This window comes from Phacochoerus africanus, chromosome 15 (genome assembly GCF_016906955.1).
Source record: "Phacochoerus africanus isolate WHEZ1 chromosome 15, ROS_Pafr_v1, whole genome shotgun sequence".
NCBI classification, from domain to species: Eukaryota; Metazoa; Chordata; class Mammalia; order Artiodactyla; family Suidae; genus Phacochoerus; species Phacochoerus africanus.
In genome coordinates, this window is record NC_062558.1 from 70506240 (window position 1) to 70519643 (window position 13404).

At 34.8% G+C, this 13404-nt stretch overlaps 1 protein-coding gene across 1 annotated transcript in view; it reads right to left on the bottom strand.

The window, feature by feature from the left end:
• The window catches only part of LOC125116320 (catenin alpha-3), a gene marked incomplete at its 5' end in the record, with an annotated part of 829627 nt that overhangs the window by 434168 nt on the left and 382055 nt on the right, over positions 1-13404 (bottom strand). The window lies entirely within an intron of this gene.

The window sequence follows — 13404 nt, forward strand, 5'->3', positions numbered from 1 at the left end:
CCATACTACCCAAGGCAATCTACAGATTCCATGCAATCCCTACCAAATTACCCATGACATTTTTCACAGAACTAGAACAAACAATCCAAACATTTATATGGAACAACAAAAGACCCAGAATTGCCAAAGCAATTCTGAGAAACAAAAACCAAGCAGGAGGCATAACTCTTCCAGACTTCGAACAATATTACAAAGCCACAGTCATTAAGACAGTGTGGTACTGGTATCAAAACAGACAGACAGACCAATGGAACAGGATAGAGAACCCAGAAATAAACCCAGACACCTATGGTCAATTAATCTTTGACAAAGGAGGCAGGAACATAAAATGGGAAAAAGAAAGTCTATTCAGCAAGAATTGCTGGGAAACCTGGACAGCTGCATGCATGTCAATGAAACTAGAACACACCCTCATACCATGCATGAAGATAAACTCAAAATGTCTTAAAGACTTAAATGCAAGACAAGACACCATCAAACTCCTGGAAGAGAACATAGGCAAAACATTCTCTGACATCAACCTTATGAATATTTTCTCAGGTCAGTCTCCCAAAGTAACAGAAAGGAAAGCAAAAATAAACCAGTGGGATCCAATCAAACTGACAAGCTTTTACACAGAAAAGGAAACCAAAGAGAAAATAAAAAGGCAACTTATAGAATGGGAGAAAATAGTTTCAAATGATCCAACTGACAAGGCCTTAATCTCTAAAACATATAAGCAATTTACACAACTCAACAGTGAAAAATCCAACAATCCAATGGAAAAATGGGCAAAAGAACTGAAGAGATATTTCTCCAAGGAAGATGTACAGATGGCCAACAAGCACATGAAAAAATGCTCAACATCCCTGATTATTAGAGAAATGCAAATCAAAACTACCATGAGATGCCACTTTACACCAGTCAGAATGGCCATCATTAATAAGTCCACAAATAAAAAGTACTGGAGAGGTTGTGGAGAAAAGGGAACCCTCCTGCACTGTTGGTGGGAATGTAAGCTGGTAGAGCCACTATGGAGATCAGTATGGAGGAACCTTAAAAATATATACAGAACTACTACATGACCCAGCAATCCCACTCTTGGGCATATAGCTGGATGAAACTTTCCTAGAAAAAGACACATGCACCCGCATGTACATTGCAGCTCTATTCAGAATAGCCAAGACATGGAAACAACCCAAATGTCTATCAACAAATGATTGTATTAGGAAGATGTGGTATATATACACAATGAAGTAGTGACATTTTAGATAAGGATTTACTCTACAGGAAAGTTCATTCAAACTTGGAAGAGACTACTAATGGAGTTAAAGAAATCATTATTCATTAAGATTTCTTAAAAACTATTTATGTTAGCCAATAATTTATTTTAAGTTAGGGAGAGAGGGCCTTTAGATAGGCAAGGAAAACAGTTTTAGTCTTTGGAATTGAATGACTTGGCTGTACAGCCTGAGGTTCTTGCCTACCCTTACTAATGTTCAGCGTCTTATTTATAAAAGAGATAACACTAGCATCTGCCTTTTCCAACAAAAATAATGTGTTTCTTGTTGAGATAAGTAAATGGAGCTAGGATATGAAACATAAACTATTAAACATGGTAGATGACACATATTAAGTGATTATTTAAGGCTAACATTTTTTATTAATTGAAATCAACTGACCCATAGGAGACTCGAGTAATAAGAAGCAAAAGAGAAACCTAATTTAGCTAGGTTTATTTCAAAGCAAGTGACAGAAAAATGGAACAGGTATGATCAATATTTAAATCAAACTTTAATTTCTGTCATGTAAACATAAAAAATGTTATATTTCAGAAATCTTTTTCATAGAGTCTGTAGGGATCTTTCTTAGGTTCACCAATTTTGATTTTTCTCCTTGACAAGAGAAAAAGACTGGGAAAAAGAATGAAAGATAAGCTAAAATAAAAAGATAGATGAAGATAGTAAAGGAAAGATAACTAAGCTCAGACAGAATAGATCATCATGTTCTTAGTTTCCTAACTCCCAGATTTATTTTTACCTCCACAGACAGTTCCATAGACGCCCTTCTGATGTTGAGTTCAATCTAATGTCCCAACTATTATCCCTTCTCTGGTAAAAAGGGGATTTTAAAAAAATAAAAAAAATAAATGATCAGAAGAATCAGAATCTATTTAATCTTGGAATTAGTCCAGCTCTGACCTTGGGCTAATTCTAGGAACTGGATTTTTTTGTTTCCTCATGAGAGTAATGTAATGTTTTCTACTTTATTTCAGCAACTTGGATTCTTCATTGCCAGAGGGATCTCCTGCTCAATATACCAGTCCTTTGTTGGATCTGTCTTGGAATTCCATGGATTTCATCCTTGAAATATCATAACCCACTGGCCAGAGCCTTTTGGACTTCCTTTATGCTGACTATTTGACTCTATAGTTAATACTACACATACTAATAATAACAATGATTGTGCAAACCTGTTACAAATTTATGGTATAGGATGGGGTTATATTTGTGTATCTTGCTTACCATTAACTGCATGCATAAATTGCCATGCATTAGCTATCACCACATTCTGAAAAATCTCAACTTCCCTTGCCTGATTGGCTTTCTTGACTTATGATATTGGTTGCTATATCTGTTTCTCCAAACACAAATATAGCATCCACAAATTCATGTCCAGTATAAAAAATTTCAATTCCACTAGGAGATTTTTTCTGTTGCAGCTAACGTTTCCAGCTCCAGAAATAAATTTTAGATTCAAAGAGGCAGAAAGGCTAATGGTACACAACAAGTCCCTTGGGTAATTATAGCTAAAGACTTTTAGAATCTATAAATTTCCAAGAAATTACACTACTTCCTCTACAATGATTTTTTTTCATTGTTTAAAGTTTTATTGAAGTACAGTTTATTTATAAATTTGTGATAATTTCTTCTGTACAACAAGGAGATTCCTTTATGCATATACACATATCTATTCTTTTTAGATTCTTTTTCCATGCAGATTATCCCAGAATATTGGGTAAAGTTCCCTAGGTTACACAGCAGGTCCCCAGTTGGCCAGTCAAGATTATATGAGCTTAAGCTAAATGAAATCAATTTAGCAAGTGTAACTTTGTTGTGGAAAAGGACTCCAGATGTCTTTATAATGGGAAAGTGGAGAAACATTAAATGCCACTGAGAATATGAATTTTGAGTCCTCCCAGAGTCTTATCTATTCTCATGGTTATTGTCAGAGAAGTTTTTGTGAAACCAAACATGCTCACTGATGAGTTAAAAGTAGATGAAACAAGATGATAAAACCAGACTCCCTTTAGGAAACTCCAAATACCTCAGAAGCCATTAAATCCCTTATGACCTCATTCTAGTAAATCATGAGCCATCAAAACTGAACACATTCTGAAAGTTTACTGAATGCAAATAAAGTTGTCAGATGCTATGCTGTAACTTGATATAATAAGGGATTTAAAAAAATAAATTCTGGAGTTCCCGTCGTGGCGCAGTGGTTAACGAATCCGACTAGGAACCATGAGGTTGCGGGTTCGGTCCCTGCCCTTGCTCAGTGGGTTAACGATCCGGTGTTGCCTTGAGCTGTGGTGTAGGTTGCATACGCGGCTCAGATCCGCGTTGCTGTGGCTCTGGCGTAGGCCGGTGGCTACAGTTCCAGATTCAACCCCTAGCCTGGGAACCTCCATATGCCGCAGGAGCGGCCCAAGAAATAGCAACAACAACAACAAAAAGACAAAAAAAAATAAAATAAAAAATAAATAAATAAATAAATAAATAAATTCTGTGGAAGGAAAGCCTGATATCTTTGGATGTCAGAGGCTATTTTGACTAAGCTCATTTCAAATTATAACATCAGCAAAATTAAGCTATTAAAACTACAAATAAAAGAGTATTGTTGGTTCCAAGAAGAAATAGGATTAATTGGATACTCATATGCCTCCTAGGCTGTATATCTTAAATGTGTGGCTCATCAGTACTTATTACTAAAGTTGGCATAAATAATGGACAAAGAAAATTGCATTTGTAGACTTGTCTTTATGCAAAATGTTTGAGGTCATCTTTCTATTTGAGTCACACAATAAAATCTAAGAAAATGAATGTAAACACACTGACATTAAAATGCACCATTACTTTTGCCTTTTACGTTTTCATACTTGTTTTTACAATGATGCATGGTTAAATGAGCTTCATAAATTAAAATTCCAATAGAAAACACTTTCTATATTCTATTAAGCGTATAGAATTGGGTGATTTAATTTAAAAAAACCGATAATACATGAACTCAAAAACAATTTGAGGTAAATTGAAAATGGCTGCTGAGTATGAGTACTAGTCAGGGGATTATTTCTTGTCATGGGTATTACGCTCGATGGGTGAAAAATTGTGGAAATGGAATGGAATAGTCTTTGGAAATCATGTCAGGAAAATCAATACTCCTATCACCATCATAAAGTGGGCATCATTATGTGTGTGTATGTGTCTGTGTGTGTGCTGTGCGCATGCACACTCATGTCAATTTCAAAATAATGAACTTGAGGTACAGGGATGGTTTATAATCCATCCAAGATCATACAGACTTCAGAGGCTTTCTTCTATTTCGCTTTGTTTTTTTTTTTACGTAACTTGTCACTATATAAAGGACTTCTGAAAATTAATCTTACTGTTTCATGAAATACTCAACCAAATGATAACTATGTTATAAATATTTGTCATGTCACTTATTAATTCTTTGACTTATTCACCAAAAGAAATGGACTATTTGAAGTACTATTATATCATAGGATTTTCATTGTAATTTTATTTTACTTAATTCTGACAACAAATCCACCATGAGTTTTCCCTTTTACACATATAAATATTGCATTTCAGAATTTTTTTTTTGGCCATACCCACAGCATATGGAAGTTCCCAGGGCCAGGATAAGGACCACTGTGCCATAACAGTGGCCCAAGCCACAACAGTAGCATTAGATCCTTAACCTGCTAAGCGAACAGGGAACTCCCAGAAAGCTTTAATACTTGACCAAAGGACACAAAACCAGTCAGTAGAGAAATCTGAAGTCAAGACAAGCACTTGTAAACCTCAAAGTCAATAATTTTACTGTGCCATGATGCTTTAATAAAAATTTCTGTGAATTTTGTTTCAAGTTTAAAAATCAAATATCAAAATTCAGGAGTTCCCATCATGGTGCAGCAGAAACAAATCCAACTAGGAACCATGAGGTTACAGGTTCGATCCCTGGCCTCGATCAGTGGTTTAAGGATTCAGTGTTGATATGAGCTGCAGTGCAGGTTGCAGATGCGACCAGGATCTGATGTGGCTGTGGCTGTGGCGTAGGTCGGCAGCTGTAGCTCCAGTTCGACTCCTAGCGTGGGAACTGCATATGCTGTGGGTGCGGCCCTAAAAAAGCAAAAAAAAAAAAAAAAAAAAAAGAAAAAAATTTAAATTCATATCATTGTTTAAAGACTTACATAAACCTCGGTTCAGATACCACTACCCTGTGTATCTAATGTCTTCTATCTATGGTTACAAAACCAAACAGTTCCTTGATTAAAACTTATGTTTCTTGTTTGTTTGGTTTTTGCTTTTTAGGACAGTATCCATGGCATATGGAAGTTCCCAGACTAGGGGTAAAATCAGAGCTGTAGATGCCAGCCTATACCACAGCCACAGCAACAGGGGATCCAAGCCATGTCTGTGACTAACACCACAGCTCATGGCAATGCTGGATCCCCAACCCACTTAGTGAGGCCAGGGACCAAACTCGCATCCTCATGGATACTAGTCAGGTTTGTTTCCTCTGCATCACAACAGGAAATCCCAAAAACTTTATGATTTCTATAGAAGGAAAGATGTTGCTGGCACCATTGCCAGAAGGCATCTGATTAGAAAACTAGTTGGGATGAATACAGGCTTCTCGTTTTCTACCCCTCTTGGTTTAGAATTTTCAGAGTACCCGAATAGAAACATGAATACTTTCTTGCCTGTTAGTATACAGCAACCCATGTTCCTTTTGTGGAAACTTGAAAGAGTCAAAAATTCTAGTCCTACACTAACTTCATTTAAGAGATGTTTTAGGAAATATATTAAAGGTAATCTATGTTTAAAAATACATATGTTTCAAAATAGAGAAGGAGAGTGATGCAGCTGAAGCAGAAGAGCAGGATAAAGGGCTAAAGTTTTCTAAAAACTTTAAAACATACATATGGCACAGTCTTCACATTTTCAGGTATACAATTTTTTCTGGCATTCTCAATCACAGATGTGGTGTTGAGATAATGTTGTCACTAAATAACAATTTGGGAGGAGAACAAAAGCAAAAGGCCAGAAGACACAATAAAGGCTAGAATGCTAGGAAACCTATAGCATCATAAAAACTCCAAAGCCACATTTCCTCTGAAAGATATTAACCAAAGACATCAAAGATAGTAATATTTATTTATATATCGACTGATTACTAAATTTAAATCAAGCAATATGAATGTCAGTGGACTCTTTTCCTCTATGTCATTATTCCTTAATTCTGAGAAGTATTACTGTATACGTGGTAGTTAGGAACCATTTTCAAGCCTCTGGAAGGACTTTTTTTTCCCTTTAAATAAATATAAGAAATACATATTTTTGAGAAAACATGTACTCAAAAATCTTGAAGTTTGGGAATTTGGTATGGGCTTTAAGAACAAAGGTATGAATTCACTTTTGTAGGTATCATTTGGTTGAGTTTTCCATGAAATAATGAAATCCTTTATATAAAGACAAGCTATGTACCAAAGAAAAAAGTAAAACAGATGAAAGCTTCTGAATCATATTAAAATATCCAACATCTAAACTAAAAATTTAAATAATACTCACTTTGAAACCATAGCTTCCTATCCTCTTATTAGAAAAAAAAAAAGTGTAGAAAACATCTTCTAATCTGTTGCAAGGCAGCAAATTAAATTGGATAGTAAGTATATTTGGTAACAACTACAAATTCTTGCTGGGCAAATTCTCTCATGATAGTTTTGTATGACTGGTAATGACTAGATTAGAGACTTTTGCTTACAGCTTTATGGTAGAATAAACAAATTGAATTACTTGATCACTACATAGTGACTTATAAAACATTTTAATCACATTTCTGGCATCTAAATAAGATTTAAATGGAAAAAGAAAAGGTTGTAACCAATTATGAAAGGCAAGGTTGCCTTTTCGGGTACATGTTCATATTAGGACTGTAACTGGGCATTTAGACTTAGGTATTAGAGAAATGGAGGAGATAAAGCAAAGAATTGTGATTATAGTTGGGACCCTGCAATGGAGTTAATGCAGTCTGAGGTATACAGAAGCAAATGTAAATTTTCTCTAGAAAAAAAATTAATGAGTTCACCCTAAGAATTCATAGAACAACAAACATCAGATTTAGAGTCTCAAGGAATGAGATTCTCATGGGCTAGAAATATATACATATATATCTGTGTCACTTACAACAGGCTAGGAACATTTTAAGAAGGGCTTTAAATACATTAAAAGATTAAATTATCCAACAACTGTCTGAGGTTAAAACAATTTTCATATTTCCACTTTTCATATGAGAGGAGTGAAGTATAAAGAAGTTTTATGTTTGTTCCAAGCCAAACAGCAAGAATCTACCAGAATGTCTAAAAATTACAATTACATGTATTTAGAAAACCCCAAAGAATGGATTGTATTACATACGACTGAAGCGATAATTAAGAATAGAAAGCGAAGAAATAAATTCATAAAATAAATAAATGTACAGACATATATGTATGAATATATATATATATATATATATATATATATATATAACTGTTCTTTGAAAAAGGATAAAGGAAATACAATTGGGCAAAGACAAATTCTTCAACAACTAGTGCTTGAACATGTAGACATCCACATTCAAAAAAAATAAATAATTTAGACATAGACCTTACATCCTTCACAAGAATTCATTCAAAGTGGGTCATAGATCTAAATGTAAAATTAAAAACTATAAGTTTCCTAGAAGATAACATAGGAGAAATTCAAGATGACCTTGGGTACATTTGACATACAACACCATAGGCACAATCCATGAGAGAAATAATTGATAAATCAGACTTCACTAAAATGAAAAATGTATCTTCTTTGAGAGACATTATCAAGAGAATGAGAAGACAAGCCATAGACTTGCAGAAAATATTTGCAAAGATACATCTGATGAAGGGCTATTATTCAAAATATAAAAAGAACTTTTAAAACTCAATAATAAAAAAAAAACAATGCCAATTAATAAATGGGCAAAAAACCTTAACTGAAACCTCACCAAAAATATACAGTTGCCAAATAAGCACTCTCAAAGAGGTTCCATATTATATGTCATCAGGGAAATACAAGTTAAAACAACAATAACACTACACACCTATTACAATGGCCAAAATCCAAACACTGATGCCAAATGCTGGTGAGGATGTAGAGCCACAGGAAATCTCCATTATTTGTTGGTGGTGGAAATGAATGCAAAATGGTAAAGCTTCCTTGGAACACAGTTTGGCAGTTTCTATGAAACTAAACATATATTTATCATGTGACTTAGAATTTGTGCTCCTTGGTATTTACATAAAGAACTTAAAATTGTATGTCCATACAAAGACCTGCACAAAGCAGTTTTATAATTGCAAAATTTGGAAGCCACTAAGATGCCTTAGAGTGGGTGAATAGATAAACTGTGGTGCGTCCAGGCAATGGACTATTCAACACTAAAAAGACATGAGTTATCAAGCCATATAAAGACATGGAGGAAACTTATATCTAAGTGAAAATAGCCAATCTGAAAAGGTCACATACTGTGTAATTCCAACTATATGATATTCTGGAAAAGGCAAAACTATGGAGACATTGAAAGATCAACCATTGCTTGGGGCTATGGGAAAGGGAGGGATAAATAAAGCAGAGAAAAGATGTTCAGGGCAGTGAATCCATTCTGTATACTCTAAAGGTAGGTTCATTTCTTTATATATTTGTCAAAATCCATAGAATGTGCAACATTAAGAGTGAACTCTACTGTTAATTTCGGGTGATAATGATGCGTCAATGTAAGTTTATCAATTACAACAAATGTGCTTGTATATAATGCACATATATGATATATATATATATATATACACACATATATATGTATATATATACCTTCCTTTCAGTTTTGCTGTGAAACTAATATTGCTTTAAAAACAAAAGTAACAAAGAGAAAAATAGTGAATTGGGAATATGATAAAAAAAATTATTTGATGTTCAGTATAGAGAGTGGAGCAAAGATATGGAAATATAAACCAGAGGGCAAGAATAAGATGGACAGAATGGGAATAAACATCGTATGAGTTTGAATAGGTCCCACTGGTTTATTTTCGCTCTTATTTCTGTTGCTTTGGGAGACTGACTGGAGAAAATATTTATAAGGTTGATATCAGAGAATGTTTTGTCTATGTTCTCTTCCAGGTGTTTGATGGTGTCTTGTATTATGTTTAAGTCTTTAAGCCATTTTGAGTTTATTTTCATGCATGGTGTGAAGGTGTGTTCTAGTTTCACTGACATGCATGCAGCTGTCCAGGTTTCCCAGCAATTCTTGCTGAATAGACTTTCTTTTTCCCATTTTATGTTCTTGCCTCCTTTGTCAAAGATTAATTGACCATAGGTGTCTGGATTTATTTTTGGGTTCTCTATCCTGTTCCATTGGTCTGTATGTCTGTTTTGGTACCAGTACCACACTGTCATGATGACTGTGGCTTTGTAATATTGCCTGAAGTCTGGGAGAGTTAAGCTTCCTGCTTGGTTCAAAGGAAACCAAAAAGAAACCAAAAAGACAACTTACAGAATGGGAGAAAATAGTTTCAAATGATCCAACTGGAAAGGCCTTAATCTCTAAAACATACAAGCAACTTATACAACTCAACAGCAAAAAAGCCAACAACCCAATGGAAAAATGGGCAAAAGACCTGAAGAGACATTTCTCCAAGGAAGATATACAGATGGCCAACAAGCACATGAAAAAATGCTCAACATCACTGATTATTAGAGAAATGCAAATCAAACCTACACGAGATACCACCTCACACCAGACAGAATAGCCATCATTAATAAGTCCACAAATAACTAATGCTGGAGGGGGTATGGAGATTAGAGAACCCTTCTGCACTGTTGGTGGGAATGTAAATTGGTACAACCACTATGGAGATCAGTATGGAGGTACCTTGGAAATCTATACATAGAACTACCATATGACCTAGCAATCCCACTCTTGGGCATATATCCAGACAAAACTTTTCTTAAAAAAGACACATGAACCCGCATGTTCATTTCAGCTCTATTCACAATAACCAAGACATTGAAACAACCCAAATGTCCATTGACAGATGATTGGATTAGGAAGATGTGGTGTATATATATATACAATGGAATACTACTCAGCCATAAACAAAAATGAAATAATGCCATCTGCAGCAACATGGATTGAACTAGACACCCTCATCCTGAGTGAAGTAAGTCAGAAAGAGAAAGACAAAGACAATATGATATCACTTATATCTGGAATGTAATATAAGGCACAAATGAAACTTTCCACAGAAAATAATATCATGGACTTGGAGAATAGACTTGTGGTTGCCAAGGGGGAGGGGGAGGGAGTGGGGTGGTTGGGGAGCTCGGGGTTAATAGATAAAAACTATTGCCTTTGGAATAGATTAGCAATGAGATCCTGCTGTGTAGCACTGGGACCTATATCTAGTCACTTATGACAGAGCATGATAATATGAGAAAATAGAATGTGTACATGTATGCGTAACTGAGTCAACCCGATGTACAATACAAAAAAATTGTATTGGGGAAAGAACTTAAAAAATAATAATAATAATAACATCATGTGTACTATAGATTCTAAGAAAATAAAAGGAATAGAGAGAATGGAAGGGACTTTTGAGTAGAGGATAGCTATTAATTCTCTAAAACATTTTGCAGACATCATTTCACAGATAGGAGGCACAATGTATATTGAGCAATAAAAATAAATATATATCCACACTCACACACATCATAGTGAAACTGTATAATGCCAAAGACAAAAAATAAAACAATGTTAAAAGTACCAATAGTACCTAAAAGTGAAAGACAGACTGGGAGCAGACTCAGAAAGGAATGCTGACTATATCATTTATCCCCCATGTCTACTCTTTCTTCAATGCTTATTACATGGAAATGAAGACTAACTTTATCTTATATAAAATTGCTGAGGTAATTAATTAATTAACAATTATCCACTCAATCTATTTTTAAAAATCAGTCCTAGAATAAGGGTAAAAAGAAAAGGCTTTGAACAACAGACTTTGTATATCAATATTGATCCTATCTCCTAATTAGCTGTTTAGTGTGTAAATTTAGGCAAGTCACATAATCCCTGAGATCTTCAATTTCTTCATCAATACAATGTGTATTATTCCATTATAATACTGTTTATAGATTTTCCCTGGAATGTAGAAAACAAAATACAATGGAAGTATTAGTTTGATGCATATAAAACTATAAGTCAAAACAATTGAAAATCAGTTATTATATTTAGGCCAACTTAATATTAGAAATAAATCTGATTTTGATTAGAAAAAGAATCAAGTTTGCTATTAAATTCATATGCAATGAAGAGCCAAACTATTTTTCAAAATGTTAAGAAGTAGGTCAGAATCAACCTTGTCCATTAAGGTCTGTAGGAATTACTCTATGCATGTCTACTTGTTTAAGTTTGGGCATACATTTTATTGAAAGATAAAAAGTATTTCCCTGGTATGTCAAACAGACCTCAAGGCAGCCACCATAATACTCTTATTTTGAGTTTGAGCAGAAACTAGGACTTGTTTATAAGCAATAAAATTTGGGAAAGTTTATGGAACATATGTGATTATGTCCACATGATTAGGGAATAATATTGTATAAGGTTATAGCATTTGACTTGATGGTGTCTCTTTCTCTCTGACATCCAGAATACAAGCAACTATACTGGAAAATTCCACAGCAAGAACGCAGGAGTGGTCTCTAGTAGATAGATAGTCAAGAAAAAGAAACTGAATCCCTCAGTCCTACAACCACAAGGACCTGAACTCTGCCAACCACCTGACTGAGATTTAAAGAGGATCTTTCCCTAGTCAAGCCTGAGATAAGTTCACAATCCTGTCTGATACCTTGATGTATATTTTGTAAGATCCCAAGCGGAAGATCCATTTAAGCCTTGCCTGGATATCTAACCCATGAAAACTCAATTGTATCATTTTAAGCTGGTAATATTGTAATATTTTTACTTAGCGATTATTGGAAAATATTGTTACTTATAGACCTGATATGACTAGAAAGAGAAAGATAATTCATTGCACAGTGGCTCATGAGAGAAAAGAAAGGGCAGGTTATTCTTTACAGAACCAAATTCTATGACCATGCAAACTTCTGTTTTGCAATAGTTATAATGTTTTAAAAATTGCATTATCAAAATAATCCTTAAAAGTAATCTTTTTCACAGAAATCATTCCCCCACTGGTAACAGCCAAATGAAGAGGCCCTGAGTAGACAATTAATGATATTCTTTACCTCCCCAGGAAGCCTCATTTCCTCTTCCACAGCAATATATGACACTGGTGGTATGGGATTGTGACATTCAGTGTATAGAATAATTCTGTTTTTAGTGTAAATTGCTCTAGCTAACAGACATAAATTGGGTATTTTTTGGAGAATGTGCAGTCCAAGTAGCGCAACATACCCTCTTTTGTGAGGTACTTCAAAGTGTCTTAATTGGCTCTGCTGTGAGCATTCTTAGCTGCTCCACTGAGAGACCCTTAGGGCTCATCACATGGAGGGATGAACCATGGAGGAAAGATTCAGGGCAGAGAGATGGAGGGGAACATGCTGTTTTTTTGACTGTCATTGCTTAAGCAAATAAAAGAAGCATTCAGTTTGCTCTGAGAAAGAAACTTTGATTATACTTCCTAGAGTTTGCCCACAAACAAAAGGCAATGCTTAAAAATGAGTTTTCTTCCCCATCAAGGAAATGAATGTTGAACAAATTTATCTGGGTGAGGACAAGAGAGAAGATTGCTGCCTCCAAGTCAATGAATAGAAAATGACTCCCAAAACATTTGCAGACAAAAAATAATAATAAAGAGATCCCCACCCTTATTGAAAAACAATGGGAAGTGGGAAAGGTGCTACTGAGAAAAAAAAATGTCTGGTGGAGAAATTGCTGAGGAATCAATTGGAAAATGTTTATTTCCCTCTCATTTCAGGTCAATAGAAGAAAGAATCAATGACATCTCAGGAGATTTCAGTGTCTAGACGGTTTATTTATGTATAAAACACAAGTTGGAGGAATGTGTTTGGTCTCCTAGTATCCTGAATTTTACACTGTTTACAA